The following is an 8,655-nucleotide window of genomic DNA, read 5'->3' on the forward strand; positions in this document are numbered from 1 at the left end:
TGGAGAGCACTGTTCAAATGAGAAATACAATCTCCATTCTCATTGAGCTTAAGGGAGAGAAACAGCAAATAAATAATTGTACAACTAATTATTAAATTAAAATCTCTGAGTGAAAAATTTCTGGGAGCTATAGAGCATGTGTGTAATGGAGCATGACCAACAAGTAAATCATGAGGAAAGACACATTTTAAAATTTGTTTGCAATTTGGTCTTTTTGTTTATTTATTAAATACATTATCATATCAGGTGTAATAATTTGCTGTCTGTCTCCACAGTGGAGATATCTGTTCTACAGATTTATAATTTACAGTTTGCTTATTGAGATTCTTCAACTTCCAATTTCATCTTCAACTTCTGTTTTTTCCACACTTTTATACACGCCATTTCCAACTGTTGACATATTCTTTCTTTAAATATGCTAATATCACAGATCAAATGATATAAAAGTAAGGAGTTCTTTCAGCTTCAGAGACTTGTCTTTCACTATATGTTAATGTTACTAGTCAGAGTGTCTGAATTGGTTGGGTATTTAGTACCCCACTACAAGCACTCATGGCAAAAACAAAATAAGCCATTCGGAACTTAATGTATGCTCTCATCAATGGCTTGTGCTTTTAGAAGAAAATAGCAGGAAACATTCACTCAGCAGCACTATAAAAATTCATAGCAGCATCATTCACAATAGCCAAAAGGTAAAAACAACCTAAATGTCCATCAACAGCTGAATGGGTAAACAAAATGTGGTATATTTATACAATGCAATATTATTCAAACTTAAAAAGGAATAAAGTTCTGATACATACTGCGACATGAATGAATCTTGAAAACATGCTAGGTGAAATAAGCCAGACACTAAAGGACAAATATTATATAATTCCACTTATATGAGGTACCTAGAATATTTAAATTCATAGAGACAGAAAGTAGATTAGAGGTTACTAGGGGCTGAGGGGAGGAGAATAATGGTGAGTTATTGTTTAATGAGTACAGAGTTTCTGTTTGGGATGATGGAAAAGTACTGGAAATGCATACTGGTGATGGTTGCTCAACGCTGTAAATGTACTTAGTACCACTGAACACTTAAAATAGTTAAAACAATAAATTTTATGCTACATATATCTTTCTACAATTTAAAAAAATAGCAAAAACAAAACAAAACCAAAAGTGTCCAGATGCTGTCACTACAGAATGCCTAATGCCTTGTATATCAGTATTGTTTCTGCTTTATTGTTATAAAGCAAAACAAAGTTCTTAATTTCTTAATATTTTTTTTCCACACTCAATCTTTTCACCTCTTTCAACTACCTTATAGTTGTTTTAGTCTGTCACCCACAGTATTTTCTGCATATAAGTAATACAGTATTATTGTCATGATCATCATTATTATTAATTCTTGGATCACTTTCATTGTTCTGGTGTCCCATTTATATTGAGAGCTTGATATACCCAGTATGATCCTGTAAAAACATAGATTAAAGGGGAGTAGGATAGGATAGTGCCGCTGACAGTATAATAATTTTGTCTGATTCTACCGAGCTTTCATTCTTGGTATGTCAAGACACTATCAGATGCAACTGCAGCTTTTCATCTAGTTTTGTACCCCTTGGAGTTGACATGGGCTCACTTTGACCTTGAGAGGATGCCTGAAATATAATAAAGTCCACAAAGAAACTGCAGATCTGAAGATTGTCCTTCTAGTTCAAGAAAACACTTTTTATGAAATTATTAGAAACATATACCAAAACCTTTTCTTCTTCTAATACCTACTTGGCCTTATAGAAATATTTTAATCAACACAAAACATGCTTACTATGCTATGCATTGATTTATAAGGGAAAAAAAGAATTCATCAGTTTCAGAATTAGCTAAACCTCTGAAAAAACTCCCTTTATGACTTGGAAGGATTGTAAGAAAATACACTGTTATTCTTGAAGTAATGGAAATTATTTATAGATATCTTTTATTATCTAAAATTATAAAATAATATATTTTTATTTAAAAATAGAACAAGAAAAGAAAATAATGAGCAAATATGAAAATTTCCCACTCTGCCCCATGACAGACAATACTTCTTCTCTGAAATAACCAGTGTTAAGAGGGCCACCTTTTATCTATCTAACTCATATAAATAAAAAATAAAAATAAAATACATAAAATAAATAAAATAATATGTATTATTAATCTAAGAAGAACAAAAGGACATTCTTCTACAACTTGGTGTTTTACTTATTTATTTGTTATGATATTAAGGAAAAATAGATTATTACTTAGAATTGATTTGTATATATTGCTTCGTCTTTTTTAATCCACAGGATAGCTATAAACCATAGAAAAAGTTTAAAGTGAAAAAAAGATCTTGTTTATGTCTGTCTCCCCCAATTCGCTGCAAGCTCCTTCAGGTCTGCCTGATATTTGTAGCCTCAGAACCTAATAGAATCCTTGGCACAAAATAAGTGCTCGGTAAATGCTCATTAAGTATTGTGGACTCAACTGGGCAGTATTTATTATCTTGAGTTGTAGAATGCAGTGCATTCCAGGCTCGAATACATTTCTAATACAATATGTGAACCTGGCCTGTCTAAGATACCACCACATACCACATGTGAAAGCCTTAAAGGCCACAGGCCACTACCTGCCTTAAGAATTCTGGAGTCCAAAGATATGACTCATATGCAGATAGTTTTCTTCTCTTAAACTCCCCAAATTCGGGTGTGGATGTGACATTCCTCTATGTCAGAGTTCTAAAATGCATACCGTGGGCTTCAAGGGAATCTCAGAATCCTTGATGGTTTGTTTTCATAAACAAGAGTCTGGAAGAGCCCTTTAGATTTATCTATGGCAGTCTTTCAAAATATCAGTAGAGGAGTGGTTGTGTTCCTATGAGAGTCTGTTACAGCAAAGATGGAATTGCCATATTGTGTAAATGTGACTTAAAAACAAAGAATATAAATAGAAATTTAGCTGTACTTAATTATTTCATACTTTTGCCCCAAATTTCACTTATCTGTCCAATTTCAGTGTTTACAAATTAATATTTTAAAATATAGTTCATAAAATAGTATTTAAAATCTTACAAAAATGTAATATTTTAGCTTTTTTAAAAGTGATTTCAAGATTCTGTATTCTCATTACGGAGGTGGCTCTGAAAATTCACCAGCTGCCCAACTGAATGAATTGGGACCAGAGCTCAGAGATTTATGGCACAGTTATTCTCAAGACACATGAGTGGCATCGTAGGTGGAAAGAAAGTTCGGATCTAACTTTGGATCTATTGCTAATTGTGTGGCTTTAGTCAAGAAATCACTTGACTCCTCATTATTGGTTTAGATTAGTCCAAAATAATCAATTTCCATTTGCATGACTTTAATCTTTAATCTTTTGGTTGTTGTTTTCTGTAGCACTTTGTTGAGGAGGATTTTGAAGCTCTGTCTCAACTCTATCAGACAGAGCTATCAGGACCCAGCAGTATCTGTCATGGTATGCAGAGAGGATGGAGACATATGTGTGGTAGTATATATAGGTCCCATTTTTTTGGCTACACTATTCCAAATTAATTTTCAGGCTTCTTCTAGCTCTAAAAGTCTAATTCTGTTTATAAGTCCTTCTTGTATTTATATATTTCAGTATAGAATAAATTCTAGAAAGATATTCATCAAATTGTCACCTGCTAACCTCTGGGTGGTAGAAATGAGGATTTTTTAAATTTTCGTCTTCATTTTCTAACTTTTCTTCAGGGATCATGTATTACTTTTATGATAAAATCGTGAAACTTTTTAAAATGTCTGGTCCTAAAACAGATACTTAAGTGTATTTGCAAATTATAAATTTTTAACAGGTATAAAATGAAAGTTAATTAAATCATCTTAGATTATTTATTATAATAAGCAAAATGAATCTACTAGATTTTACCAATAATATTTTATGTACGTATTTAATACTAATTTCTCTTTAAGAAATTGTTTCATTAATTTTTTAAATTAAAAATAATTATATATACTTTTAGTAAAATTTCCAAAAAACTATAGAATAAAATGTAATATTCTCATCTGAGACTCTTAATCTTCCTCCCAAAGACAATTACAATTACTGGTTTCTTGCATATCGTTACAAAAATCATCATATGATATATAAATATATTTATGTATTTATACGTTCTTCTCCCCAAATAGAAGTATACTACACATAGCATTGTATGTTTTTATTTACTTTCTCTTAATAATATATATCGGAGCCCCCGTTCATTGACACTTAAACGCTTCCAAATTTTTTAGCTGTTTCAAACAATGCTGCTTTGAATATAATTGTTCATATACCTTTGAGCACTTGTGTGAGTATTCCCAGAGGATAAATTTCTAGAAGCAGAATTGTTAGGTCAAAGGTATGTGCATTTAAAATTTTTGTAGACAGTTTTCAAATTACTCTTCAAAAGAGTTGTACTAATTTAATATTCAGTGATCATGTATGAGAATGCTTTTGTTAAATCTATGACCACATTGTATATTATCAAACATGGATCTTTTATTTTTCTAATAGGTGAATATGGTAACTTGTTTTAATTGGCAATGCTTTAATTATATGTGATATCTTCCAATTTTTTTAATCTTATTCTGAGAATTGCCTGTTACTGTCTATTCCTCATTTTCCATTGTGTTTTTTAAGAGCTCTTGCAGAAGTAGTTAATGAGTTAACAGATGATAATAAAACATCTAAAATTAATTTTTTATAAGATGTCATTGATATCTTTAAAAACATAGATTCCATTTCACTTAGGTCAATAAACATCTAAGGGGAGCGTTCCAAATGCAGAATTGTATACTCTGGGAGGACAAACAGATTAAATGGATAAAAGGTTATCTCAGGGAGCTGGCAATTTAATACAGAAAATGTAGACAAAAAGACATGCTCGTAAAATCATATTATGAGGCTATAGGAGAGTGTAAGAGATTACTTTAGACAGATTGAAGTCAGGGAAGGTTTAATGGAGTAGGTGCCATCTAAATTGGGTCTTGAAGGACAAATGTATCAGAGTCTCAGGATTGTTGTAATAAAGGACCACAAACTGGGTGGCTTAAAAGGCAGAAATTTGTTGTCTCATAGTTTGAGAAGCCAGACATCCGAAATTCGGATGTTGGCAGGGCCTCTTTCCTCTTTCTAATTCTGGTGGTGGCCAGCAATCCTTGGCATTCCTTGGCTCATGGCTGCATCAGTCCAATCTCTGCCTCTGCTGTCACCTGGCTGTTTTCATATCATCTACTATCTGTGCATGCCTGTGTCTGTGTCCATATTACCCCTTTTTATAAGGACATCAGTCATACTGGATTAGGACCCACCCCAACTCGATCATTTGTAAAGACCTTATTTGCAAGTAAGGTCTTTTGAGGGGATACTATTTCGATTCATAATAATGGATAAGCTTTTAATAGAGGAGAATGATGGGAGAGGGAAAGCAGTGGGTAGAGCAGGTAGGCATCCTAAGAGAAGAGAATAAAACGAGTAAAGACTTGTGAGTAGGAAGCACCAGGCATGTCCAGAAAACACAAGTACTTTGTCCAGCTTCTCATGAGCAAGTTTCAAGAGAGGAAACTATAGGAGTTCTTGTGGCCATTCACTCTCCAGGGAGTGGGTAATCGCTGAAGCTTTCAGAGAGTGCCTGGTTCCATCACTGATGCTTCAGGAAGATTATGCTGTGCAGCTGTGTGGAGGATGAATGGGAAGGGGAAACTGGTGGAGGCAGGAAGAGCCAGAGAGGAAACTATTGCAGCTGCCTCAGAGAGATCAGGCAGCAAACAATGAACCTGTAAAGACAATGGGTTAGGGCATCTGTGCTCACCCTCAGACGCTCTCCAGCCCTGGTACAAAAGAACTGCTAGCTTTGATTTGAAGATTCCTATAATCCAGAGGAATTGCCCTGTTCCATCAGAAAAATTGCTTAAAATATACTAATACATTTCTTCACCTGACAGGTTGCTTTATGAGTGGCAGTATTACACTCTCACAAAGGTTACACATGTTGCTTACTCTAAAAGAGGTCCCAGGGTTATTTATGACTATTCGGAAGGCCTTTCTTTCTGCTTTTTCCCTTTGCATTTTCAGACTGACTCAACAAAACACCTTGGATCAGAAAATGAAATTTGAAAAATGTCTTCTCCTTTAGATTCTTAAGAGTTTTTTCTTACCTTTCGCTCAAACGAACGTATACAAGTGGCTGAATTAAGCAGTGCCAGGCTGGCAGACATTGTCTGCGTCTGCAGAGGATATCCACCCGCTGTTTACTATTGTGCTTATCTGTAATATGCTTATGATTATGTAGGGGATCCAGTAACAAAAGAAAATAAAAGTCTCCAGAAATAGATGAAAAGTTACCATTGTTTTCAGGAGCAGAGGTGATGCACATTTCAGAATGTCCTGTTTTCTGCTCCAAGGAGAAGAGGAGCTGGATATAAATAAAGTAACAGCCATCCTAAGACTAAGTAGCGTTCCTATCTGGGGCTGTTTCTCTTGAGATACTCAAATACATTTAGCATCTTCTTGGCTCTTTACAGAGAAAACTACACTTGGCTTCATCTTTCTTAGTAATTGACTTTCAATATCATGTAGCCAATTGGCTTGGTCCCTAGCAACTTTTGCTGCTCAAACATAACACAATGTGCCAACACACAGGTAGGGAACAAGAAGAGCAAAACTTTACAAGCCTGACATAGGTTACCCTGAGAATACCTGGCTGATATTCAAAAGGCTGCCATCATACAAGGAGAAAACCTTGAAAAAGCAACTTAAATTGAGATGCAAATCCCAGTGCTAATGCTCATTTTAAAGACATTTTGTGTGCTCTGCCAGACACCATGTGCCTATATGTGCATATTATAGCCCATGTGTATGCTCAAGGTATGTAATGGACTAAAAAAGCTATTGTCCAGATAGGTGGAAGTAAATACAGTAGGCTGAGTTTAACTGCTAACATAGTATCTATAATTGTAAGGTGGTCCTGGTAGTATAGCTGAATTCAAAACATAAAAAGTACACTAAAAATGTTTAGGGACTAAAAAGATTAGGGACTCTTGATTATCATACATTCTCTTAATGCAGTGTTATAAATTCTAACCCCAAATGTATTCATTGTCCTCTGGAAGAGTTAGATACCAGTTTTTCAGAGAGTAATTTGACTTAGATAGAAATGGCTTTTATAGACATGAATCTGCACTTTATAAATATTAATTTATAATATTAATTTATTCATCATTTTTAGCACCTTTCACTGGTGGAGCTAAAGTATCCCTTAAGCTATTCAATTATCTTTCAGAATAAACAGATATTGAACACCTTAACAGCAAATATCAGCATAGGAAAATCTACACAAGCAATGCTTTTTTTTAACCATAAATAATAACCACACTACGTTATCCTTGCATTCAAGAACATTGAGAAATAAAGATCACTTTTAAAAGCCTAAAACCTTAAAAAAAAATAACGGAAAAGAAAGGCATTCGGGACCACTCTTTCTTAGTACTGTGAGTACTCAAGAAATAAAGGCATTTATTTAAATAAGTATGTACATGTATTTTGAAGTAATAGCAACACGAGAGAAAGATTTATAGAGAATAATTACTTTATGTTTATCCTTTTTTCTTTTTTACCTCCCTGCATTTCTTTTGTCTACTTTTCTCGTTTCTTTTTCTTTCAGGTTCTTTGCGATTTTGGTTCTTTTCTCTTTCACTTCCATCTTCCCTTGTTAAATTTTTTTCTCCTTTTCTTCTTTTCTCTCTTTGTCTTGACTTTTCTGGCTTCTCCATCACATTTTATAAATACAACCTCATATTCCATATAATTATTAAGTATTTCATTAAATATTAAACATATATTAAAGGTATAAAATATTTTAATAAAAACTTCTCAAAACCCACGCATATAACAAATAAAAGAATGAAATTCATCAAGAAATTGAATTGTTTTTTCTGCCTTTTTCTCATTTCGCATGATGTTTACAAATGACTTCACCTTTCTTATTCAAATACCAGAAGCTAAAAATAGAAAGAAATATAATGTTATTATTAAATCAAAATCAATTATAACGAGAGTTTAAAAGCAATGACATGGCTTCAGTGATATTGTTTCTCTTATCTTTATACTACCAAAGGCAATACAATTGGCAAAATATTTGCTCATATTTGTCACCTTTGGTTCATAAGAAATATTGACATTATAGATTTAAAATACTTGGTGACAGGAAATACAACAATCACAAGAAAGTTTTCTAGAAAAAAATGGTGCCTAGAGATCAAAGCAAAACATTTGAGATACTAGCAAAGCATGGTAACTTCAAAGGTTCTCTGCACAACTGTGAATCTGCTTTAGGTATAAAGCTTGCAGGAACTTGAACATCCTGAAAACATTCCAGATTAACTTCCTAGTTTGACAGAAAGCAATTAAAGGCTTTGAAAAGAGGGACAGGAAACCTAAAGCCCAGAAATTCATTTCTAAGATATTCCTTTCCCAGGGAATCTTTTTCTCAGATAAAAGCATGACTGGCCACTCTTAATATTTTGTTCAGAAACAGAGTTTAATAAACTATAACTGTTCAAATGGAAGAAGAATGGCAGACATAGATAGACTCTAATTTATAAATGCATTAAATACCAAATATTAAACCAATAATAT

The sequence above is a fragment of the Pteropus alecto genome, unplaced genomic scaffold (assembly GCF_000325575.1).
Source record: "Pteropus alecto unplaced genomic scaffold, ASM32557v1 scaffold86, whole genome shotgun sequence".
Taxonomy (NCBI): Eukaryota; Metazoa; Chordata; class Mammalia; order Chiroptera; family Pteropodidae; genus Pteropus; species Pteropus alecto.